Genomic DNA, 27,866 nt, shown 5'->3' with positions numbered 1-27,866 from the left:
GCCGACGTACTGTGCCGACGACCTGTAATTTTACGCGTCGCTGTCAAAAGACGGCGCGTAAAATAACAGCCTCGGCAAAGAAGTGCAGGACACTTCTTGGGACGTAATTTGAGCCGTTTTTCATTGAATTCAATGAAGAACAGCTCCAAATTACGTCCGTAATTGACGCCTCGCAAAACGCGAGTACGAGCAATTACGTCTGAAATGACGGAGCTGTTTCTCCTGAAAACAGCTCCGTCATTTCAGACGTAAATGCAGTTAGCGTGTGCACATACCCTAAGGGTATGTTCACACACAATGTTTTCAGCTGAAAAATCGGAAGCAGAACGCCTACAAGCATCTGCCCATTGGTTTCAATGGGAAATACGGCGTTCTGTTCCGACAGGGCGTTTTTTACGTGGTAGTTTTCCAAAAACGGCAAGTAAAAAGACGCCCGACCAAAATGAAGTGCACATCACTATTTGGGACGTTTTTGGAGCCGTTTTTCATTGACTTTATAGAAAAACAGCTCCAAAAACGGCCGTTAAAAAACGCGAGTTTGATTAAAAAATGGCTGAAAATCAGGAGTTGTTTTCCCTTCGTTTAGTAAGCGTGTAAACATACCCTTAGCCTTTTGGTGTGTCCTATAACTTCTTCCAGCTGCAGAATCACACCCAATATGGCTGCCGGACACTGCTTAGCAATTTGAAGACACCTTTTCCTGGCTTGTGAGAGGGGGGGTGAGGTACCCTCCCACATTTACAGCAGCTGTGAGTCAGGTTGCTTTGCCTTATTCACCTTGCTGTAATTCTGGGAAGTGCTCCCCCTGGTGGCCAACATTAGAAAACATGTCAAATTATTATTACATTTTTAATACTTTCCACCATTTATGGAAAAAATAAATAAATACAGCAAAAAACGTAAAAAATATAATAGAAATAAATAACGACACTTAAAAAAAAAGGTTTAATTTTCGACACATTCCCTTTAAGGAATTTTTCTAGGGGTGTAGTAGGCATTTAGACCCCACAGATGTTTTGCTGCATTTTGTGGAATTAGGCTGTGCAATTGAAAATTACATATTTTCCCGATAAAAGGTACACATTTTTAATTTCTACAAGGAATGAAGGAGAAAAAACCCCAATATTTGAAAAGCAATTTCTCCCGATTACCCCATATGTAGTCATAAACTCAGCTCAGAAAGGCAGGAGTGCTATTTGACATGTAGTTTTTGCTGGATTGGTTTCTGGGCACCAAGTCATATTTGCAGAGCTTCTGAGGTACCAGTACAGGGAAAACCCCTTAAAAGTGACCCCATTTTGGAAACTAGACTCCTTGAGAAATTAATTGTAGTTATCATGGGATGCATGCAACTTTTTGATCAGTTTTTATTCTATTTTTTAAGAGGCTTGTGACTAAAATGACAGCAATTCTACTATTGTTTTTTGTTCCTTTTTTTTACAGCGTTCACAGTGCTCTATAAATGACATATTCACTTTATTCTGCGGTTCGATACGATTACAGCGATACCATATGTTTATAGTTTTTTATGTCTCATGGCGTTAGCAGAATAAAATACTTTTTATAAAAAATCATTTACTTTTTGTGTCGCCATAACTTTTTTATTTTTCCATCAAGAAAGTTGCATGACAGCTTGTTTTTTGATCTGTACCATTTTTGGGTACATGCGACTTTTTGATCTCTTTTTATTCAATTTTTTGGGAGGTGAAGTGACCAAAAAATAGTGTTTTTGGTATGGTTTATTATTATTTTCTTTTACGGCATTCACCGCACGGGATAAATAATGAAATACTTTGGTAGTTCAGGCCATTACAGAGGCGGCAATACCAATTATGTATAGTTTATTTATTTATTTACATTTTTTTAATAATAAAGGACTGATCTAAAAAAAAAGGGGGATTTTTATTTTGAAACATACATTTTTTTATTTTTTATACAACTTTTTGGTTACTTTTTATTTTGTACCACTAGGGGACTTGAGGGCAGAAGGCCCTGATCAAAATTATAATACACTGAACTACATGCATAGTGCAGTGTATTAGAGCTGTCAGCTACTCACTGACAGCAAGCAAAATGGGTCCTGACTTTGTTAGGACCCACTAGGCTTCCGTAGATGGCAAAGCCGGACGCCATTGTTAGGCCTCCGCTTGCCATAGCACCGATCGGTGCCCGCGATCCTACTGCGGGACGTTTACGGTGTTTTAACCCGTAAGAAGCCGCGATCGCTATTGAACGCATATTCTATTGGGTTAATCAGCGGGGACCACCGCGATCGGTCCCAGCTGAAGGACCTGCAGCAACTGCTGTACGAAACAGCAGATGTCACAGCTCCTGTATGTGCCGGGAGGGGGGCCAGAATGGCCCTTAGACCCGTGACGTACTATTAGGTCATGGAGCGCTCATCATGAGCTAATAGTACATCCAGGAGCGAGAAGGGTTTAAAAATGCCTTTTCACATTTTATATGTATGGGGACATTTTTGTGTATTAAAAGAACCCAGACTCCTTGTAGAATTTGTCGGACATCTGTGAGTAATATAGCAATGTATACGCAAGATCTACTACTACCTGAGTTCAGTCAAAAGAATCCTAAAAGTCCAAAATGTAATATCTTCCAGAATATCACTAAATACCATAGCCCTAGCTGCAGTAGAACAAATGATCTAGCAATCTGTATAATGTTGCTAGATTGATAGTCATAAATAAACAGTGTGTGTGACATTGCCAAGAAGAGATTGAGAAGAGACCAGGCTGCTTTACACCCAGTGAATTTTTCAGCCTGGAATAATAATGGAAAGAAAGAAGGAAAGCTTCACAAATTTCCGTATCATTCTTGCCCAGGCGCCATGCTAATCTCTGTATTGCTCCACTTGGTGTATGTACAGCAGGAGCTAGCACAATAGGGATCACGCCTGTTTTACATTAACCATACAGAGCTGTTCTGCTGAATTGAGCTGGAAGATAGCATGAAAAGTTATGTCTTGGGATTTTCACTTTTGATCCTAGCTACCTCTCTAATAGAAGTTGCATTTTATTTTTGCTCACAAAAATCATACCAAATATTTTATGTTTTATAAACCTATGCTATATTTAGTCCAATATGAATAGAAGTGATACGAGCAAATATATTTGTGTTATAATTTGTTATAACAAATGTTCTTCATATTCTAATGTTTATAATAACTTTGTATTAATTGTCTCCCAGGAATTTAACATCAATTCTATTTATTTATGCATTCACTTTAAAGATTTACGTAGTTTGCAAAACACCTGCAGTAGTATTCAAAGCTTTATGCACAAATGACCGCAGGCCCATGCTATACACTTTTATTCAGGATGGAAGATACTGATAGGATTGTATACATCAGAGTAGGACAAAGCAGAAGGTCCCTCTGCAAGTCCATTGGTTTCTAAAAGCTCCACATAGAGCAATTCCCTCATATCTCTCTAACAATTCATAGGAAATTGTGACTCTTACAAACAACCTAAGGCCTCTCTCAGACCAGCATATTTGAACATCCGTAACATGGACCTGTAATACGGAGCTATTATGGATGATATTGCATCAGTAATATGCCTCGTCAACTGGGACAACCCACTGAACGAGCGTCACAGATGACGCGCCGCAGGGAGCCGGCTGAAAGAGGCCTTCGTCCGGTAGTGCAATGTGTCGTCAGTATTTCATCAGTATTACAGACCCGTATTCTGTCTTCCCGGGAGAAAATTGAATAACATAAGACAGTCCCTTTGAAAAACGGATGCAATACGCATCACATACGGATTAAAAGAAGGACCAAATACGGATGCATCTGTATTTTAATCACTCTCCATAGACTTCAATGGGCGTTTTCCATCCGCAATACAGATGAAAGTAGTGCATGCTGCATTTTTAAAACATGCACGTATTTTATATGCCCATGTGAATAGCTTCATTGAATAACATGTCGTGGAAGTCAATGGCTCAAAATATATTAGACTGAATTTTAGATGAGTGTTCCAACAAACACTCACGCCAGGAACTTTATCCAGCATCCTAATCAGGATATTTCATACCAATATATATCGAGAGAGGAGAAATAACACACAGACGCTGCTGTTATGCTCAAAAACACTCCTCTGGAGGTTTATTTCCAAACTCAACTATAATAATATCATTCAAATGGGGTGTAGACTTGAGGTTAACCAATCAGAGGCAATGTGACAATAACTCTTATTCAGCCATAAGAATATTTAAAATACATCATTATAATTATTCACACATCAGGTTTGCAGGTGGCCTTATCTCTCTTGGCAAGAATGTTCCTGTAAGATGGGGGAGGCATTCCCACAAGCATATTTGCCACCCTCCCATCTCACTCCCTGTGCCTTCTCTGCAAGCTTCGTATGGGAACCAGGGTCAAAGATAACTGACTAAGAAACATACAAAATCAACATTACTTGTGTTAAAGGAACAATGACTTTCTTATTCACTACAAAAGAACCAAGATGGGAACTCCAGACAAGATGTCTGCTGCACGAAATTAAATCAGAACCGATAAAAACACAGGGACATATACAAAACCACCGAAAAAGGCCATACTTACAAATGGACACAGCCAGGCCAGAAATGCTGATGAAAGGGCGAGCAGGTGCTTTAAATAATAATAGCCACTCCCACTAGTCTTGAGGGGAGTGGTGTGTGGTGCATGGGATGTGTAGTAAGAAATAATAAATGAATAGTGTGTGTGCAAGTGTAATACTATAAGTGAAATATAGGGGGCAGTAATAAATGAAGTGCCTCAATAGAAATAAATGGATAATGGGGTGCAAGTGAGTGAAACATGGAGGGATAGTGTGTACGTCATGAGGCACAACGTGTATAGCCAGGTAGAAGCCTATTTGTGACGCCTTGATAATTCATAGAGCGGGCTACCCTGCTTGCTATGCCAAACAACAACACACCATGCTCTCCCAGCATCAAAGACCCGGCTGTGTCCAAGAGAAGCGAATATACATAATAATGAAAAATACCTGGGGTATTGGTAATCATTTTGGCCAAAAGGACGCAAGCTCGCAATCCACGACAAGGATCCCCAGACTTGCGAGTCCCTAACTCCTAAACTGGAACAGAACGTTCCTGATACACAAACAGAACCGATAAAAACACAGGGACATATACAAAACCACCGAAAAAGGCCATACTTACAAATGGACACAGCCAGGCCAGAAATGCTGATGAAAGGGCGAGCAGGTGCTTTAAATAATAATAGCCACTCCCACTAGTCTTGAGGGGAGTGGTGTGTGGTGCATGGGATGTGTAGTAAGAAATAATAAATGAATAGTGTGTGTGCAAGTGTAATACTATAAGTGAAATATAGGGGGCAGTAATAAATGAAGTGCCTCAATAGAAATAAATGGATAATGGGGTGCAAGTGAGTGAAACATGGAGGGATAGTGTGTACGTCATGAGGCACAACGTGTATAGCCAGGTAGAAGCCTATTTGTGACGCCTTGATAATTCATAGAGCGGGCTACCCTGCTTGCTATGCCAAACAACAACACACCATGCTCTCCCAGCATCAAAGACCCGGCTGTGTCCAAGAGAAGCGAATATACATAATAATGAAAAATACCTGGGGTATTGGTAATCATTTTGGCCAAAAGGACGCAAGCTCGCAATCCACGACAAGGATCCCCAGACTTGCGAGTCCCTAACTCCTAAACTGGAACAGAACGTTCCTGATACACAAACAGAACCGATAAAAACACAGGGACATATACAAAACCACCGAAAAAGGCCATACTTACAAATGGACACAGCCAGGCCAGAAATGCTGATGAAAGGGCAAGCAGGTGCTTTAAATAATAATAGCCACTCCCACTAGTCTTGAGGGGAGTGGTGTGTGGTGCATGGGATGTGTAGTAAGAAATAATAAATGAATAGTGTGTGTGCAAGTGTAATACTATAAGTGAAATATAGGGGGCAGTAATAAATGAAGTGCCTCAATAGAAATAAATGGATAATGGGGTGCAAGTGAGTGAAACATGGAGGGATAGTGTGTACGTCATGAGGCACAACGTGTATAGCCAGGTAGAAGCCTATTTGTGACGCCTTGATAATTCATAGAGCGGGCTACCCTGCTTGCTATGCCAAACAACAACACACCATGCTCTCCCAGCATCAAAGACCCGGCTGTGTCCAAGAGAAGCGAATATACATAATAATGAAAAATACCTGGGGTATTGGTAATCATTTTGGCCAAAAGGACGCAAGCTCGCAATCCACGACAAGGATCCCCAGACTTGCGAGTCCCTAACTCCTAAACTGGAACAGAACGTTCCTGATACACAAACAGAACCGATAAAAACACAGGGACATATACAAAACCACCGAAAAAGGCCATACTTACAAATGGACACAGCCAGGCCAGAAATGCTGATGAAAGGGCGAGCAGGTGCTTTAAATAATAATAGCCACTCCCACTAGTCTTGAGGGGAGTGGTGTGTGGTGCATGGGATGTGTAGTAAGAAATAATAAATGAATAGTGTGTGTGCAAGTGTAATACTATAAGTGAAATATAGGGGGCAGTAATAAATGAAGTGCCTCAATAGAAATAAATGGATAATGGGGTGCAAGTGAGTGAAACATGGAGGGATAGTGTGTACGTCATGAGGCACAACGTGTATAGCCAGGTAGAAGCCTATTTGTGACGCCTTGATAATTCATAGAGCGGGCTACCCTGCTTGCTATGCCAAACAACAACACACCATGCTCTCCCAGCATCAAAGACCCGGCTGTGTCCAAGAGAAGCGAATATACATAATAATGAAAAATACCTGGGGTATTGGTAATCATTTTGGCCAAAAGGACGCAAGCTCGCAATCCACGACAAGGATCCCCAGACTTGCGAGTCCCTAACTCCTAAACTGGAACAGAACGTTCCTGATACACAAACAGAACCGATAAAAACACAGGGACATATACAAAACCACCGAAAAAGGCCATACTTACAAATGGACACAGCCAGGCCAGAAATGCTGATGAAAGGGCGAGCAGGTGCTTTAAATAATAATAGCCACTCCCACTAGTCTTGAGGGGAGTGGTGTGTGGTGCATGGGATGTGTAGTAAGAAATAATAAATGAATAGTGTGTGTGCAAGTGTAATACTATAAGTGAAATATAGGGGGCAGTAATAAATGAAGTGCCTCAATAGAAATAAATGGATAATGGGGTGCAAGTGAGTGAAACATGGAGGGATAGTGTGTACGTCATGAGGCACAACGTGTATAGCCAGGTAGAAGCCTATTTGTGACGCCTTGATAATTCATAGAGCGGGCTACCCTGCTTGCTATGCCAAACAACAACACACCATGCTCTCCCAGCATCAAAGACCCGGCTGTGTCCAAGAGAAGCGAATATACATAATAATGAAAAATACCTGGGGTATTGGTAATCATTTTGGCCAAAAGGACGCAAGCTCGCAATCCACGACAAGGATCCCCAGACTTGCGAGTCCCTAACTCCTAAACTGGAACAGAACGTTCCTGATACACAAACAGAACCGATAAAAACACAGGGACATATACAAAACCACCGAAAAAGGCCATACTTACAAATGGACACAGCCAGGCCAGAAATGCTGATGAAAGGGCGAGCAGGTGCTTTAAATAATAATAGCCACTCCCACTAGTCTTGAGGGGAGTGGTGTGTGGTGCATGGGATGTGTAGTAAGAAATAATAAATGAATAGTGTGTGTGCAAGTGTAATACTATAAGTGAAATATAGGGGGCAGTAATAAATGAAGTGCCTCAATAGAAATAAATGGATAATGGGGTGCAAGTGAGTGAAACATGGAGGGATAGTGTGTACGTCATGAGGCACAACGTGTATAGCCAGGTAGAAGCCTATTTGTGACGCCTTGATAATTCATAGAGCGGGCTACCCTGCTTGCTATGCCAAACAACAACACACCATGCTCTCCCAGCATCAAAGACCCGGCTGTGTCCAAGAGAAGCGAATATACATAATAATGAAAAATACCTGGGGTATTGGTAATCATTTTGGCCAAAAGGACGCAAGCTCGCAATCCACGACAAGGATCCCCAGACTTGCGAGTCCCTAACTCCTAAACTGGAACAGAACGTTCCTGATACACAAACAGAACCGATAAAAACACAGGGACATATACAAAACCACCGAAAAAGGCCATACTTACAAATGGACACAGCCAGGCCAGAAATGCTGATGAAAGGGCGAGCAGGTGCTTTAAATAATAATAGCCACTCCCACTAGTCTTGAGGGGAGTGGTGTGTGGTGCATGGGATGTGTAGTAAGAAATAATAAATGAATAGTGTGTGTGCAAGTGTAATACTATAAGTGAAATATAGGGGGCAGTAATAAATGAAGTGCCTCAATAGAAATAAATGGATAATGGGGTGCAAGTGAGTGAAACATGGAGGGATAGTGTGTACGTCATGAGGCACAACGTGTATAGCCAGGTAGAAGCCTATTTGTGACGCCTTGATAATTCATAGAGCGGGCTACCCTGCTTGCTATGCCAAACAACAACACACCATGCTCTCCCAGCATCAAAGACCCGGCTGTGTCCAAGAGAAGCGAATATACATAATAATGAAAAATACCTGGGGTATTGGTAATCATTTTGGCCAAAAGGACGCAAGCTCGCAATCCACGACAAGGATCCCCAGACTTGCGAGTCCCTAACTCCTAAACTGGAACAGAACGTTCCTGATACACAAACAGAACCGATAAAAACACAGGGACATATACAAAACCACCGAAAAAGGCCATACTTACAAATGGACACAGCCAGGCCAGAAATGCTGATGAAAGGGCGAGCAGGTGCTTTAAATAATAATAGCCACTCCCACTAGTCTTGAGGGGAGTGGTGTGTGGTGCATGGGATGTGTAGTAAGAAATAATAAATGAATAGTGTGTGTGCAAGTGTAATACTATAAGTGAAATATAGGGGGCAGTAATAAATGAAGTGCCTCAATAGAAATAAATGGATAATGGGGTGCAAGTGAGTGAAACATGGAGGGATAGTGTGTACGTCATGAGGCACAACGTGTATAGCCAGGTAGAAGCCTATTTGTGACGCCTTGATAATTCATAGAGCGGGCTACCCTGCTTGCTATGCCAAACAACAACACACCATGCTCTCCCAGCATCAAAGACCCGGCTGTGTCCAAGAGAAGCGAATATACATAATAATGAAAAATACCTGGGGTATTGGTAATCATTTTGGCCAAAAGGACGCAAGCTCGCAATCCACGACAAGGATCCCCAGACTTGCGAGTCCCTAACTCCTAAACTGGAACAGAACGTTCCTGATACACAAACAGAACCGATAAAAACACAGGGACATATACAAAACCACCGAAAAAGGCCATACTTACAAATGGACACAGCCAGGCCAGAAATGCTGATGAAAGGGCGAGCAGGTGCTTTAAATAATAATAGCCACTCCCACTAGTCTTGAGGGGAGTGGTGTGTGGTGCATGGGATGTGTAGTAAGAAATAATAAATGAATAGTGTGTGTGCAAGTGTAATACTATAAGTGAAATATAGGGGGCAGTAATAAATGAAGTGCCTCAATAGAAATAAATGGATAATGGGGTGCAAGTGAGTGAAACATGGAGGGATAGTGTGTACGTCATGAGGCACAACGTGTATAGCCAGGTAGAAGCCTATTTGTGACGCCTTGATAATTCATAGAGCGGGCTACCCTGCTTGCTATGCCAAACAACAACACACCATGCTCTCCCAGCATCAAAGACCCGGCTGTGTCCAAGAGAAGCGAATATACATAATAATGAAAAATACCTGGGGTATTGGTAATCATTTTGGCCAAAAGGACGCAAGCTCGCAATCCACGACAAGGATCCCCAGACTTGCGAGTCCCTAACTCCTAAACTGGAACAGAACGTTCCTGATACACAAACAGAACCGATAAAAACACAGGGACATATACAAAACCACCGAAAAAGGCCATACTTACAAATGGACACAGCCAGGCCAGAAATGCTGATGAAAGGGCGAGCAGGTGCTTTAAATAATAATAGCCACTCCCACTAGTCTTGAGGGGAGTGGTGTGTGGTGCATGGGATGTGTAGTAAGAAATAATAAATGAATAGTGTGTGTGCAAGTGTAATACTATAAGTGAAATATAGGGGGCAGTAATAAATGAAGTGCCTCAATAGAAATAAATGGATAATGGGGTGCAAGTGAGTGAAACATGGAGGGATAGTGTGTACGTCATGAGGCACAACGTGTATAGCCAGGTAGAAGCCTATTTGTGACGCCTTGATAATTCATAGAGCGGGCTACCCTGCTTGCTATGCCAAACAACAACACACCATGCTCTCCCAGCATCAAAGACCCGGCTGTGTCCAAGAGAAGCGAATATACATAATAATGAAAAATACCTGGGGTATTGGTAATCATTTTGGCCAAAAGGACGCAAGCTCGCAATCCACGACAAGGATCCCCAGACTTGCGAGTCCCTAACTCCTAAACTGGAACAGAACGTTCCTGATACACAAACAGAACCGATAAAAACACAGGGACATATACAAAACCACCGAAAAAGGCCATACTTACAAATGGACACAGCCAGGCCAGAAATGCTGATGAAAGGGCGAGCAGGTGCTTTAAATAATAATAGCCACTCCCACTAGTCTTGAGGGGAGTGGTGTGTGGTGCATGGGATGTGTAGTAAGAAATAATAAATGAATAGTGTGTGTGCAAGTGTAATACTATAAGTGAAATATAGGGGGCAGTAATAAATGAAGTGCCTCAATAGAAATAAATGGATAATGGGGTGCAAGTGAGTGAAACATGGAGGGATAGTGTGTACGTCATGAGGCACAACGTGTATAGCCAGGTAGAAGCCTATTTGTGACGCCTTGATAATTCATAGAGCGGGCTACCCTGCTTGCTATGCCAAACAACAACACACCATGCTCTCCCAGCATCAAAGACCCGGCTGTGTCCAAGAGAAGCGAATATACATAATAATGAAAAATACCTGGGGTATTGGTAATCATTTTGGCCAAAAGGACGCAAGCTCGCAATCCACGACAAGGATCCCCAGACTTGCGAGTCCCTAACTCCTAAACTGGAACAGAACGTTCCTGATACACAAACAGAACCGATAAAAACACAGGGACATATACAAAACCACCGAAAAAGGCCATACTTACAAATGGACACAGCCAGGCCAGAAATGCTGATGAAAGGGCGAGCAGGTGCTTTAAATAATAATAGCCACTCCCACTAGTCTTGAGGGGAGTGGTGTGTGGTGCATGGGATGTGTAGTAAGAAATAATAAATGAATAGTGTGTGTGCAAGTGTAATACTATAAGTGAAATATAGGGGGCAGTAATAAATGAAGTGCCTCAATAGAAATAAATGGATAATGGGGTGCAAGTGAGTGAAACATGGAGGGATAGTGTGTACGTCATGAGGCACAACGTGTATAGCCAGGTAGAAGCCTATTTGTGACGCCTTGATAATTCATAGAGCGGGCTACCCTGCTTGCTATGCCAAACAACAACACACCATGCTCTCCCAGCATCAAAGACCCGGCTGTGTCCAAGAGAAGCGAATATACATAATAATGAAAAATACCTGGGGTATTGGTAATCATTTTGGCCAAAAGGACGCAAGCTCGCAATCCACGACAAGGATCCCCAGACTTGCGAGTCCCTAACTCCTAAACTGGAACAGAACGTTCCTGATACACAAACAGAACCGATAAAAACACAGGGACATATACAAAACCACCGAAAAAGGCCATACTTACAAATGGACACAGCCAGGCCAGAAATGCTGATGAAAGGGCGAGCAGGTGCTTTAAATAATAATAGCCACTCCCACTAGTCTTGAGGGGAGTGGTGTGTGGTGCATGGGATGTGTAGTAAGAAATAATAAATGAATAGTGTGTGTGCAAGTGTAATACTATAAGTGAAATATAGGGGGCAGTAATAAATGAAGTGCCTCAATAGAAATAAATGGATAATGGGGTGCAAGTGAGTGAAACATGGAGGGATAGTGTGTACGTCATGAGGCACAACGTGTATAGCCAGGTAGAAGCCTATTTGTGACGCCTTGATAATTCATAGAGCGGGCTACCCTGCTTGCTATGCCAAACAACAACACACCATGCTCTCCCAGCATCAAAGACCCGGCTGTGTCCAAGAGAAGCGAATATACATAATAATGAAAAATACCTGGGGTATTGGTAATCATTTTGGCCAAAAGGACGCAAGCTCGCAATCCACGACAAGGATCCCCAGACTTGCGAGTCCCTAACTCCTAAACTGGAACAGAACGTTCCTGATACACAAACAGAACCGATAAAAACACAGGGACATATACAAAACCACCGAAAAAGGCCATACTTACAAATGGACACAGCCAGGCCAGAAATGCTGATGAAAGGGCGAGCAGGTGCTTTAAATAATAATAGCCACTCCCACTAGTCTTGAGGGGAGTGGTGTGTGGTGCATGGGATGTGTAGTAAGAAATAATAAATGAATAGTGTGTGTGCAAGTGTAATACTATAAGTGAAATATAGGGGGCAGTAATAAATGAAGTGCCTCAATAGAAATAAATGGATAATGGGGTGCAAGTGAGTGAAACATGGAGGGATAGTGTGTACGTCATGAGGCACAACGTGTATAGCCAGGTAGAAGCCTATTTGTGACGCCTTGATAATTCATAGAGCGGGCTACCCTGCTTGCTATGCCAAACAACAACACACCATGCTCTCCCAGCATCAAAGACCCGGCTGTGTCCAAGAGAAGCGAATATACATAATAATGAAAAATACCTGGGGTATTGGTAATCATTTTGGCCAAAAGGACGCAAGCTCGCAATCCACGACAAGGATCCCCAGACTTGCGAGTCCCTAACTCCTAAACTGGAACAGAACGTTCCTGATACACAAACAGAACCGATAAAAACACAGGGACATATACAAAACCACCGAAAAAGGCCATACTTACAAATGGACACAGCCAGGCCAGAAATGCTGATGAAAGGGCGAGCAGGTGCTTTAAATAATAATAGCCACTCCCACTAGTCTTGAGGGGAGTGGTGTGTGGTGCATGGGATGTGTAGTAAGAAATAATAAATGAATAGTGTGTGTGCAAGTGTAATACTATAAGTGAAATATAGGGGGCAGTAATAAATGAAGTGCCTCAATAGAAATAAATGGATAATGGGGTGCAAGTGAGTGAAACATGGAGGGATAGTGTGTACGTCATGAGGCACAACGTGTATAGCCAGGTAGAAGCCTATTTGTGACGCCTTGATAATTCATAGAGCGGGCTACCCTGCTTGCTATGCCAAACAACAACACACCATGCTCTCCCAGCATCAAAGACCCGGCTGTGTCCAAGAGAAGCGAATATACATAATAATGAAAAATACCTGGGGTATTGGTAATCATTTTGGCCAAAAGGACGCAAGCTCGCAATCCACGACAAGGATCCCCAGACTTGCGAGTCCCTAACTCCTAAACTGGAACAGAACGTTCCTGATACACAAACAGAACCGATAAAAACACAGGGACATATACAAAACCACCGAAAAAGGCCATACTTACAAATGGACACAGCCAGGCCAGAAATGCTGATGAAAGGGCGAGCAGGTGCTTTAAATAATAATAGCCACTCCCACTAGTCTTGAGGGGAGTGGTGTGTGGTGCATGGGATGTGTAGTAAGAAATAATAAATGAATAGTGTGTGTGCAAGTGTAATACTATAAGTGAAATATAGGGGGCAGTAATAAATGAAGTGCCTCAATAGAAATAAATGGATAATGGGGTGCAAGTGAGTGAAACATGGAGGGATAGTGTGTACGTCATGAGGCACAACGTGTATAGCCAGGTAGAAGCCTATTTGTGACGCCTTGATAATTCATAGAGCGGGCTACCCTGCTTGCTATGCCAAACAACAACACACCATGCTCTCCCAGCATCAAAGACCCGGCTGTGTCCAAGAGAAGCGAATATACATAATAATGAAAAATACCTGGGGTATTGGTAATCATTTTGGCCAAAAGGACGCAAGCTCGCAATCCACGACAAGGATCCCCAGACTTGCGAGTCCCTAACTCCTAAACTGGAACAGAACGTTCCTGATACACAAACAGAACCGATAAAAACACAGGGACATATACAAAACCACCGAAAAAGGCCATACTTACAAATGGACACAGCCAGGCCAGAAATGCTGATGAAAGGGCGAGCAGGTGCTTTAAATAATAATAGCCACTCCCACTAGTCTTGAGGGGAGTGGTGTGTGGTGCATGGGATGTGTAGTAAGAAATAATAAATGAATAGTGTGTGTGCAAGTGTAATACTATAAGTGAAATATAGGGGGCAGTAATAAATGAAGTGCCTCAATAGAAATAAATGGATAATGGGGTGCAAGTGAGTGAAACATGGAGGGATAGTGTGTACGTCATGAGGCACAACGTGTATAGCCAGGTAGAAGCCTATTTGTGACGCCTTGATAATTCATAGAGCGGGCTACCCTGCTTGCTATGCCAAACAACAACACACCATGCTCTCCCAGCATCAAAGACCCGGCTGTGTCCAAGAGAAGCGAATATACATAATAATGAAAAATACCTGGGGTATTGGTAATCATTTTGGCCAAAAGGACGCAAGCTCGCAATCCACGACAAGGATCCCCAGACTTGCGAGTCCCTAACTCCTAAACTGGAACAGAACGTTCCTGATACACAAACAGAACCGATAAAAACACAGGGACATATACAAAACCACCGAAAAAGGCCATACTTACAAATGGACACAGCCAGGCCAGAAATGCTGATGAAAGGGCGAGCAGGTGCTTTAAATAATAATAGCCACTCCCACTAGTCTTGAGGGGAGTGGTGTGTGGTGCATGGGATGTGTAGTAAGAAATAATAAATGAATAGTGTGTGTGCAAGTGTAATACTATAAGTGAAATATAGGGGGCAGTAATAAATGAAGTGCCTCAATAGAAATAAATGGATAATGGGGTGCAAGTGAGTGAAACATGGAGGGATAGTGTGTACGTCATGAGGCACAACGTGTATAGCCAGGTAGAAGCCTATTTGTGACGCCTTGATAATTCATAGAGCGGGCTACCCTGCTTGCTATGCCAAACAACAACACACCATGCTCTCCCAGCATCAAAGACCCGGCTGTGTCCAAGAGAAGCGAATATACATAATAATGAAAAATACCTGGGGTATTGGTAATCATTTTGGCCAAAAGGACGCAAGCTCGCAATCCACGACAAGGATCCCCAGACTTGCGAGTCCCTAACTCCTAAACTGGAACAGAACGTTCCTGATACACAAACAGAACCGATAAAAACACAGGGACATATACAAAACCACCGAAAAAGGCCATACTTACAAATGGACACAGCCAGGCCAGAAATGCTGATGAAAGGGCGAGCAGGTGCTTTAAATAATAATAGCCACTCCCACTAGTCTTGAGGGGAGTGGTGTGTGGTGCATGGGATGTGTAGTAAGAAATAATAAATGAATAGTGTGTGTGCAAGTGTAATACTATAAGTGAAATATAGGGGGCAGTAATAAATGAAGTGCCTCAATAGAAATAAATGGATAATGGGGTGCAAGTGAGTGAAACATGGAGGGATAGTGTGTACGTCATGAGGCACAACGTGTATAGCCAGGTAGAAGCCTATTTGTGACGCCTTGATAATTCATAGAGCGGGCTACCCTGCTTGCTATGCCAAACAACAACACACCATGCTCTCCCAGCATCAAAGACCCGGCTGTGTCCAAGAGAAGCGAATATACATAATAATGAAAAATACCTGGGGTATTGGTAATCATTTTGGCCAAAAGGACGCAAGCTCGCAATCCACGACAAGGATCCCCAGACTTGCGAGTCCCTAACTCCTAAACTGGAACAGAACGTTCCTGATACACAAACAGAACCGATAAAAACACAGGGACATATACAAAACCACCGAAAAAGGCCATACTTACAAATGGACACAGCCAGGCCAGAAATGCTGATGAAAGGGCGAGCAGGTGCTTTAAATAATAATAGCCACTCCCACTAGTCTTGAGGGGAGTGGTGTGTGGTGCATGGGATGTGTAGTAAGAAATAATAAATGAATAGTGTGTGTGCAAGTGTAATACTATAAGTGAAATATAGGGGGCAGTAATAAATGAAGTGCCTCAATAGAAATAAATGGATAATGGGGTGCAAGTGAGTGAAACATGGAGGGATAGTGTGTACGTCATGAGGCACAACGTGTATAGCCAGGTAGAAGCCTATTTGTGACGCCTTGATAATTCATAGAGCGGGCTACCCTGCTTGCTATGCCAAACAACAACACACCATGCTCTCCCAGCATCAAAGACCCGGCTGTGTCCAAGAGAAGCGAATATACATAATAATGAAAAATACCTGGGGTATTGGTAATCATTTTGGCCAAAAGGACGCAAGCTCGCAATCCACGACAAGGATCCCCAGACTTGCGAGTCCCTAACTCCTAAACTGGAACAGAACGTTCCTGATACACAAACAGAACCGATAAAAACACAGGGACATATACAAAACCACCGAAAAAGGCCATACTTACAAATGGACACAGCCAGGCCAGAAATGCTGATGAAAGGGCGAGCAGGTGCTTTAAATAATAATAGCCACTCCCACTAGTCTTGAGGGGAGTGGTGTGTGGTGCATGGGATGTGTAGTAAGAAATAATAAATGAATAGTGTGTGTGCAAGTGTAATACTATAAGTGAAATATAGGGGGCAGTAATAAATGAAGTGCCTCAATAGAAATAAATGGATAATGGGGTGCAAGTGAGTGAAACATGGAGGGATAGTGTGTACGTCATGAGGCACAACGTGTATAGCCAGGTAGAAGCCTATTTGTGACGCCTTGATAATTCATAGAGCGGGCTACCCTGCTTGCTATGCCAAACAACAACACACCATGCTCTCCCAGCATCAAAGACCCGGCTGTGTCCAAGAGAAGCGAATATACATAATAATGAAAAATACCTGGGGTATTGGTAATCATTTTGGCCAAAAGGACGCAAGCTCGCAATCCACGACAAGGATCCCCAGACTTGCGAGTCCCTAACTCCTAAACTGGAACAGAACGTTCCTGATACACAAACAGAACCGATAAAAACACAGGGACATATACAAAACCACCGAAAAAGGCCATACTTACAAATGGACACAGCCAGGCCAGAAATGCTGATGAAAGGGCGAGCAGGTGCTTTAAATAATAATAGCCACTCCCACTAGTCTTGAGGGGAGTGGTGTGTGGTGCATGGGATGTGTAGTAAGAAATAATAAATGAATAGTGTGTGTGCAAGTGTAATACTATAAGTGAAATATAGGGGGCAGTAATAAATGAAGTGCCTCAATAGAAATAAATGGATAATGGGGTGCAAGTGAGTGAAACATGGAGGGATAGTGTGTACGTCATGAGGCACAACGTGTATAGCCAGGTAGAAGCCTATTTGTGACGCCTTGATAATTCATAGAGCGGGCTACCCTGCTTGCTATGCCAAACAACAACACACCATGCTCTCCCAGCATCAAAGACCCGGCTGTGTCCAAGAGAAGCGAATATACATAATAATGAAAAATACCTGGGGTATTGGTAATCATTTTGGCCAAAAGGACGCAAGCTCGCAATCCACGACAAGGATCCCCAGACTTGCGAGTCCCTAACTCCTAAACTGGAACAGAACGTTCCTGATACACAAACAGAACCGATAAAAACACAGGGACATATACAAAACCACCGAAAAAGGCCATACTTACAAATGGACACAGCCAGGCCAGAAATGCTGATGAAAGGGCGAGCAGGTGCTTTAAATAATAATAGCCACTCCCACTAGTCTTGAGGGGAGTGGTGTGTGGTGCATGGGATGTGTAGTAAGAAATAATAAATGAATAGTGTGTGTGCAAGTGTAATACTATAAGTGAAATATAGGGGGCAGTAATAAATGAAGTGCCTCAATAGAAATAAATGGATAATGGGGTGCAAGTGAGTGAAACATGGAGGGATAGTGTGTACGTCATGAGGCACAACGTGTATAGCCAGGTAGAAGCCTATTTGTGACGCCTTGATAATTCATAGAGCGGGCTACCCTGCTTGCTATGCCAAACAACAACACACCATGCTCTCCCAGCATCAAAGACCCGGCTGTGTCCAAGAGAAGCGAATATACATAATAATGAAAAATACCTGGGGTATTGGTAATCATTTTGGCCAAAAGGACGCAAGCTCGCAATCCACGACAAGGATCCCCAGACTTGCGAGTCCCTAACTCCTAAACTGGAACAGAACGTTCCTGATACACAAACAGAACCGATAAAAACACAGGGACATATACAAAACCACCGAAAAAGGCCATACTTACAAATGGACACAGCCAGGCCAGAAATGCTGATGAAAGGGCGAGCAGGTGCTTTAAATAATAATAGCCACTCCCACTAGTCTTGAGGGGAGTGGTGTGTGGTGCATGGGATGTGTAGTAAGAAATAATAAATGAATAGTGTGTGTGCAAGTGTAATACTATAAGTGAAATATAGGGGGCAGTAATAAATGAAGTGCCTCAATAGAAATAAATGGATAATGGGGTGCAAGTGAGTGAAACATGGAGGGATAGTGTGTACGTCATGAGGCACAACGTGTATAGCCAGGTAGAAGCCTATTTGTGACGCCTTGATAATTCATAGAGCGGGCTACCCTGCTTGCTATGCCAAACAACAACACACCATGCTCTCCCAGCATCAAAGACCCGGCTGTGTCCAAGAGAAGCGAATATACATAATAATGAAAAATACCTGGGGTATTGGTAATCATTTTGGCCAAAAGGACGCAAGCTCGCAATCCACGACAAGGATCCCCAGACTTGCGAGTCCCTAACTCCTAAACTGGAACAGAACGTTCCTGATACACAAACAGAACCGATAAAAACACAGGGACATATACAAAACCACCGAAAAAGGCCATACTTACAAATGGACACAGCCAGGCCAGAAATGCTGATGAAAGGGCGAGCAGGTGCTTTAAATAATAATAGCCACTCCCACTAGTCTTGAGGGGAGTGGTGTGTGGTGCATGGGATGTGTAGTAAGAAATAATAAATGAATAGTGTGTGTGCAAGTGTAATACTATAAGTGAAATATAGGGGGCAGTAATAAATGAAGTGCCTCAATAGAAATAAATGGATAATGGGGTGCAAGTGAGTGAAACATGGAGGGATAGTGTGTACGTCATGAGGCACAACGTGTATAGCCAGGTAGAAGCCTATTTGTGACGCCTTGATAATTCATAGAGCGGGCTACCCTGCTTGCTATGCCAAACAACAACACACCATGCTCTCCCAGCATCAAAGACCCGGCACTCACTTGCACCCCATTATCCATTTATTTCTATTGAGGCACTTCATTTATTACTGCCCCCTATATTTCACTTATAGTATTACACTTGCACACACACTATTCATTTATTATTTCTTACTACACATCCCATGCACCACACACCACTCCCCTCAAGACTAGTGGGAGTGGCTATTATTATTTAAAGCACCTGCTCGCCCTTTCATCAGCATTTCTGGCCTGGCTGTGTCCATTTGTAAGTATGGCCTTTTTCGGTGTTTTTTTACGAAATTAAATCGTTTAAACATTATTATAATCACTTTCACATAGTACATATCTTAGTAATTCAGCATCCTGCTTGATAATTCATAATGTAATTTCATACAGAGAATATAAGCAAATAAACCATCCTTCACAAACATTAGCTCCGTATTACGGACCACAAAAAAAAAAAGACGGAACACATATACAAAATACGCTCGTCTGAAGGACGCCTAATAGGAAGCTGGTGGCTGTTTTACAGGTGGCTGCACAGATTGAACATACAGTATATCCATCTCTGGCATACATGTGTGCTTGGGGGAGTGGAGGGCAATGTCGTATAAGTATTTGTAGCTTTTGCTGTATGGCTGTGGATAGGGGATACATGTCTTTTGTTTAATGGCAGAGCGGGGAGATACCTCACTGCTCTGCCGTAGTGTTCAGTGGCGTCCCGCTGTAGCAGCCATAGCGGCTGCTAGCGGAGCCTCTGGCCATGGTGGGGGCCCGTGCCGGCGGGCGACATGGGCCCCCTAATGCCGCGGGCCCCGTAGCAGCCGCTACGGCTGCTATAGCGGTAGTTACGCCACTGGGTACTACGGCTCCATACAACTCAGAACTTGTACGGAAATGTAACACGGCCATGTGCTTGAGGATTTGAGTGGATTCAATCATAGAGTTTAAGTCAGTCACTACCGTCCCCAAGATTTGTCTCGTGCTGCACCAGTTCTCTGGAATTCAATACCCCAGGCAATCAGATTTATTTCCAACATCCACAGTTTTAAACATGCCCTGAAAACACATCTTTTTAGACAGGCCTATAACATTCCTTAATCTAGCTCCTTTGCTTTTCCCCCCTATTACATTAGTCATCAGAACCTGACCCCCTCATTCAGCAGTACCCCATACCTCCCAACCGTCCCGGATTCGGCGGGACAGTCCCGGTTTCTCACCGATGTCCCGCCATCCCGGGCGGTCTGCAAAATGTCCCGCTGGGCGCTGCATTAAAACAGCTGATCGCTGCTGACTGCAGCAGCGATGAGAAGAAGGCAGGAGTCTTGCGGCGGTGTTCTCACTCGGATTGATGCCGGCACAGGAGTGGACCAGTCCAGTCACCTGACCTGTCATTTGACCTCACCGGTTAGGTGACTGGACTGGTCCACTACCGGGCCAGCATCGATACCAGTGAGAACACCGCTGCAAGACCCCTGCCTTCTTCTGACGGTGAGTGACGTCAAAGCAGAGCGGAGAGTGGCAGCAGTAGGCTACCTCTACCACTATCCGCTCTGGCGGCAATATGGCACCTACATTTGTGGTGCTATCTACAGGGGGGCTGTGTCTGGCGCTATCTACAGGGACCTGTGTGTAGAGCTATCTACAGGGGGGCTGTATCTGACGCTATGTACAGGGGGGCTGTGTGTGGAGCTATCTACGGGGGGGCTATGTGTGGAGCTATCTACTGGGGTGCTGTGTTTAGAGCTATCTACAGGGGGCTGTGTGTGGAGCTATCTACAGGGGGCTGTGTGTGGCGCTATCTACAGGGGAGACATATCTGGCGCTATATACAGGGGGCTGTGTCTGGCGCTATCTACAGGGGGGCTGTGTGGGGAGCTATCTACAGGGGGAGCTGTGTGTGGAGCTATCTACAAGGGGCTGTGTCTGGAGCTATTTACAGGGGGGCTGTGTGTGGAGCCATTTACAGGGGAGCTGTGTGTGGCACTATCTACAGGGGGGCTGTATCTGGCGCTATCTACAGGGGGGGCTGTGTCTGGCGCTATGTACAGGAGGGCTGTGTGTGGAGCTATCTACAGGGGGGCTGTGTGTGGAGCTATCTACAGGAGGGCTGTGTGTGTGGCGCTATCTACAGGGGGGCCGTATCTGGTGCTATATACAGCGGGGCTGTGTCTGGCGCTATCTACAGGGGGCTGTGTGGGGAGCTATCTACAAGGGGAGCTGTGTGTGGGGCTATCTACAGGGGGGGCTGTGTGGGGCGCTATCTACAGGGGGAGCTGTGTGTGGAGCTATCTATAGGGGGCTGTGTCTGGAGCTATCTACAGGGGGGCTGTGTGTGGAGCCATCTACAGGGGGGCTGTGTGTGGCGCTATCTACAGGGGGGCTGTATCTGGCGCTATCTACAGGGGGGGCTGTGTCTGGCACTGTCTACAGGGGGGGCTGTGTCTGGCGCTATGTACAGGAGGGCTGTGTGTGGAGCTATCTACAGGGGGGCTGTGTGTGGAGCTATCTACAGGGGGCTGTGTCTGGCACTATGTACAGGAGGGCTGTGTGTGGAGCTATCTACAGGGGGGCTGTGTGTGGCGCTATCTACAGGGCGGCCGTATCTGGCGCTATATACAGCGGGGCTATGTCTGACGCTATCTACAGGGGGATGTGTGGGAAGCTATCTACAGGGGGGCTGTGTGGGGCGCTATCTACAGGGGGAGCTGTGTGTGGAGCTATCTATAGGGGGCTGTCTGGAGCTATCTACAGGGGGGCTGTGTGTGGAGCCATCTACAGGGGGGCTGTGTGTGGCGCTATCTACAGGGGGGCTGTATCTGGCGCTATCTACAGGGGGGGCTGTGTTTGGTGTTATGTACAGGAGGGCTGTGTGTGGAGCTATCTACAGGGGGGCTGTGTGTGGAGCTATCTACAGGGCGGCTGTATCTGGAGCTATCTACAGGGGGGCACTGATGGATGATTTTTCCATTGACCGGTAGCAGGTTTACACAACTGGAAAAAAAAAATCCTTATCATGTAACTCTGCTACCTGTCAATTAAAAAAGTCATCAACCACAGGGTCTCCCTCTTGACTTTCATTGTTCTCAGTTTTTTGGTTTGTCCTGCAGCTGCTGCCGTGATGAGCACATGTTATACCCAAGATAGGAAAAGTAACATAAAGATGACATAACCGGATCCATAATATCTGTGATATCCAGACAGTCCAGAGATCCGCAGTGAGAATGTGCGCGTGTTATTTGCAGAAGGATCTGGCCGTGATTTGATGTGTTTATGCGGGATATTGGGCGTGGTTAGGGGGCGTGGCTTAAAATGTCCCTCTTTTTCCGAATTCAAAAGTTGGGAGGTATGGTACCCCCCACACTCCCTGCATCCTAATACACTTCATGTCCGTTATACACAGACACTGGCTGGTGATCGGCTCATGCAGCTTTATGTGTACTACCCCATATGTATAAAAGATGGCTGGACCATTATACTGAACAAGCACTTTTTTACATTTTGCGTCAACCTTATTTCCTCATAGATTGTAAGTTCTTGTGAGCAGGGTCCTCACTACTCTTGTATCTCCTACCATTTCCTCATAGATTGTAAGCTCTTATGAGCATAGTCCTCACTCCTCTTGTATCTCTTACTATTTCCTCATAGATTGTAAGCTCTTGTGAGCAGGGCCCTCCTCTTGTATCTCTTACTATTTCCTCATATATTGTAAGCTCTTGTGAGCAGGGTCCTCACTCCTCTAGTATGTCTTACTATTTCCTCATAGATTGTAAGCTCTTGTGAGCAGGGCCCTCACTCCTCTTGTATCTCCTCCTATTTCCTGATAGATTGTAAGTGTAATGTCCGTGGCTGCGGGCTGTCAGCTCCAGCCTCCCGCTGACAGCCGCAGCCACGAGTCGGCAAGCGCTTGCATCCACTCACCTCCGCCGGAGCCTGCAGCGTGCGCGCGCACGCTCGTCCCCGCTCTTAAAGGGGCAGCGCGCGCACCGGACATCTTGAACGACCTTTGACCCGTGAGTACCCTGGGCTATAAGAGGGGTCCAGCCCCCTAGTTCGATGCCTGAGCGTTGTTAGTTTTCCCAGTCTGTCTTGCAAATGGTCCCTTAGTGTTTCCCGTTCCTGTTGTTACCCGTACCTTGTTCCCCGTTCCTGTTTCCCGTGCTTTGCCCTAGTATCAAGTCGTGCCACGTCCTGTGTCATCTGCCACGTCCAGAGGAATCTGCCACGTCCTGTGTCATCTGCCACGTCCAGAGGAATCTGCCACGTCCTGTGTCATCTGCCACGTCCTGTGTGATCTGCCATGTCTGGAGGAATCCGCCACGTCCTGTGTCATCTGCCACGTCCAGAGGAATCTGCCACGTCCGGAGGAATCCGCCACGTCCTGTGTTATCTGCCACGTCTGGAGGAATCCGCCACGTCTGGCACAACTTGCGGCTCCTGTGTCATCCGCCACGTTTGGCGCCATCTGCTGCACCCATCTCATCTGTGTCAGAGCTGCGGCCACCATCTGGACTATTCAGGTACCCTTGTGCGGGACATTATATTTCTGGGGTGTCCTGTTGTTTGGCCAGCTGCCTCCCCGCTGCGGCGGTACGGCCTAGTTGGTCCACTAACCCGCTCCGTGACAGTACGCTCAGGCCATGGACCCCGCTGGTCAACCTGAGACGTTGACTACACAAGCCATGCTGGCTGAGATGGAGGATCTCCAGTCACGACAAGACCAGCTCCTCCTATTGGTGAACGCCATAGCCCATCGGCTGCTTGCTCCAACCACAGTCATCACCGCACCCGTTCCTGCGGTTCCGCCTGCTACACTTCCTGTCTGTACCGCTACCAACCCCCTGTGTTTCTAGCCGCTACCTCCACGCTATGACGGAGATCCGAGGTCCTGCAGGGGATTTTTGAATCAGTGCCTGATCCATTTCAGACTACATGCCAGGTCCTTTTGTTCGGATGAGGTCAGGATCGCCTTCATCATCTCTCTCCTTACCGGCAAAGCCCTGGCATGGGCCAATCCTCTGTGGGAATATCAGTGACCAGAGACCCGGGACTTGCAGTGCTTCTTACAGACCTTCCGCTCGATCTTTGAGGAACCTGGGAGAGTTTCTTCGGCTGCTGCATCCTGACCCTACACCAGGGAGACCTCTCCGTGGGCGAGTATGCCATTCAGTTCCGTATCCTGGCTGCTGAATTGACCTGGAACAACGAGGCTTTGGTGGCTACATTCTGGCAGGGACTATCTTCAGGGATCAAGGACGAGCTGGCTGCTCGCGATCTGCCATCTACCCTGGACGATCTTATCCTACTCACCTCCCGTGTCGACATGAGGATCCGGGAATGTTCCCAAGAGGTTCTACGGGGGAGAGAACTTCCCAGGCTGGATTCTGCTGTCCCGCAATCCTCCTCAGTCGTCCCACCAGAGGACCCGATGCAGAGTAATTATGTTAAATTGTCTACCCAGGAGAAACAACGCAGACGCACTTCTGGACTTTGTTTGTATTGCGGCCATGGAGGCCATATTGTGCGTCTGTGCCAGAGGCCGGAGAGACCCCATTGCCTAGCATTGGTTGGAGAGACAACCCTAGGTGGAACGGAATCTAACAGAGGATTCGCTTCCAAATTGACTATTCCTGTGACCCTGGTATCCGGCGACAGGACGCATCAAGTCTCTGCCTATCTTGACTCTGGCTCTGCTGCAAATTTCATCCAGAAAGAGCTGGTGGATCATCTTCAGCTGCCCACAGTTCCCCTGGAGACATCTTTGGCTGTTGCCTCAGTTAATGGACTGCCTCTGCCTGATCCCATTATCTCTAAAACCAAGCCGTTGAAGCTCCTGGTTGGAGTACTTCATTCTGAATTTATTTAGTTCCTTGTTTTGCCCAAGGCCATCAATCCTGTTCTGCTGGGCCTGCCTTGGCTTCGACTACATGCCCCAGTCCTGGACTGGAAATCTGGAGAGGTTCTCCAATGGGGCTCCAAGTGCCATGGTCGTTGTCTGTGGCAGATCCATCCTGTAAAGCCTTCTCTGCCTCAGTCGCTGTCGGGACTGCCTCCCCATTTTGCTCAGTATGCAGATGTTTTCAGCAAAAAGGAGGCTGAGACGCTGCCTCTACATCGCACCTATGACTGCCCCATTGAACTGGTTCCTAATGCCTCTCTTCCCCGTGGACGGGTATATCCTCTCTCCTTGCCTGAGTCTCTATCCATATCGGCCTATATCAAGGAGAATCTGGAGAGGGGTTTTATACGAAAATCTTCCTCCCCGGCCGGGGCTGGATTCTTCTTCGTTAAAAAGAAGGATGGATCCCTTCGTCCCTGCATTGACTACAGGGGCCTCAACCTGATCATAGTCAAGAACAAATACCCGTTGCCACTCATCTCTGAGCTATTTGATCGCATACGAGGGGCCAAAATTTTTTCTAAGCTAGACCTGCGTGGGGCTTACAATCTAGTCCGGATTCGCCGGGGTGACGAATGGAAGACGGCATTTAACACTACGAATACCTGGTGATGCCCTTCGGACTGTGTAATGCTCCCGCAGTGTTTCAGGAGTTCGTTAACGAAATCTTCCGGGATCTACTCTATGTCTGTGTTGTTGTTTATCTTGATAATATTTTGATTTTCTCCCCAGATCAGACGACTCATCGGAGGCATGTCCGTCAGGTTCTACTACGATTGAGGGAGAATCATTTATACGCCAAGCTGGAGAATTGCGTCTTTGAGAAGAGTTCTCTGCCCTTCCTGGGCTACATCATCTCGGATCAAGGCCTCAAGATGGATCCTGAGAAAGTGAAGGCTGTCCTGGAGTGGCCACGTCCCCAAGGCTTAAGGGCCATACAGCGGTTCCTGGGATACGCCAATTTCTACCGGCAGTTTATTCCTAACTTCTCTTCTCTGAGGTCTCCCATCTCGACACTTACCAAGAAGGGTGTGAACGCCAAAGTTTGGACTCCAGAGGCAGAGTCCGCATTTATTAGCCTCAAGAGAGCCTTCACTTCAGCCTCGATCCTCCATCATCATGACGTATCTCGGCAGTTCTCACTGGAAGTGGACGCTTCCTCTGTCGGTGCAGGTGCACTTCTGTTCCAGAGGAGCTCCAAAGGAAAGGCAGTAGTATGTGGCTACTACTCTAGACTGTTTTCTTCTGCTGAGCGCAATTACTCCATTGGAGATCGGGAGCTGCTGGCCATCAAATTGGCTCTGGAGGAGTGGAGACATCTTCTGGAGGGCGCTGCTCACCCCATCCTGATCTTCACCGACCACAAGAACCTCACCTACCTTCAGTCCGCTCAAAGACTGAATCCTCGTCAAGCCAGGTGGTCGCTGTTCTTCACCCGTTTTCTGTTTGTGCTCCACTACCGTCCCGCGGACAAGAATGTGAGGGCCGATGCCCTGTCCAGATAGTTTGAGACGGAAGACACGGTGGAGTCCCTTCAGACCATCATAGACCCATCCTGCATTGTCACTGCTAATCCTCTGCAGGTTAGAGACATCCCTCCTGGGAGGACTTTTGTTCGGTTAGCAGACAGGAGAAGAATTCTCCGCTGGGGACACAGTTCTAAACTTGCTGGGCATGCCGGTGTCCGTAAAACCCGAGACCTGATTGCTCGTCACTTTTGGTGGTCCACGCTACCTAAGGATGTTCTGGACTTTGACTCTTCTTGCACGGTGTGTGCCTCTAACAAAGTGACTCACTCCAAGCCTGTCGGTCTGCTTCAACCTCTGCCTGTACCCAATGCCCCCTGGCAGCACATTGCGATGGACTTCGTCACAGACCTCCCCCCCTCAGCAGGATGTAACACTGTCTGGGTGGTGGTGGACCGGTTCTCTAAGATGGCTCATTTTATCCCGCTGACCGGCCTACCTTCTGCTCCTCGTCTGGCAAGTCTCTTCATTCAGCACATCTTCCGCTTGCATGGCTTGCCTCTTCACATTGTGTCCGACCGGGGGTTCAGTTTACCTCAAGGTTCTGGAGAGCCCTCTGTAAACTCCTGGACGTGAGATTGGACTTTTCCTCTGCCTATCACCCCCAGTCCAATGGGCAAGTTGAGGGGATCAACCAGATCATGGAGAATTATCTCCGCCACTTCATCTCTTCACAGCACGATAATTGGGTACAGCTTCTACCATGGGCCGAATTTTCTTACAACAACCACACAAGTGAGTCCACCACTTCCACTCCGTTTCACATCGTGTACAGTCAACATCCCTGAGTCCCTCTTCCTGTGTCGACTTCATATCAGGTTCCCGCTGCTGACTCTGCATATGGGGACTTCCTGCAAATCTGGCAACAGACCCGGTCCTCTATTTTGCTGGCAGTAGATCGCATGAAGCGAAAGGCAGATACTAAGAGAAGAGAGCCGCCTCAGTATCTTCCGGGGGCTAAAGTCTGGCTGTCCTCTCGGAACATTCGCTTGAAGGTGCCCTCATACAAGTTCGCTCCCAGGTTCCTTGGACCATTCGAGGTCCTGCAGCAGATCAAC

General features: G+C 45.6%; 1 pseudogene; it reads right to left on the bottom strand.

The window, feature by feature from the left end:
* Positions 1 to 2,795: 2,795 nt before the first annotated feature.
* LOC142646547 (U6 spliceosomal RNA) lies at positions 2,796 to 2,894 on the bottom strand (annotated as a pseudogene).
* Between the last annotated feature and the right edge of the window lie 24,972 nt (positions 2,895 to 27,866).

Source organism: Rhinoderma darwinii, chromosome 4 (genome assembly GCF_050947455.1).
Source record: "Rhinoderma darwinii isolate aRhiDar2 chromosome 4, aRhiDar2.hap1, whole genome shotgun sequence".
NCBI lineage: Eukaryota > Metazoa > Chordata > Amphibia > Anura > Rhinodermatidae > Rhinoderma > Rhinoderma darwinii.
This window is presented reverse-complemented; position numbering and strand designations above follow the sequence as displayed.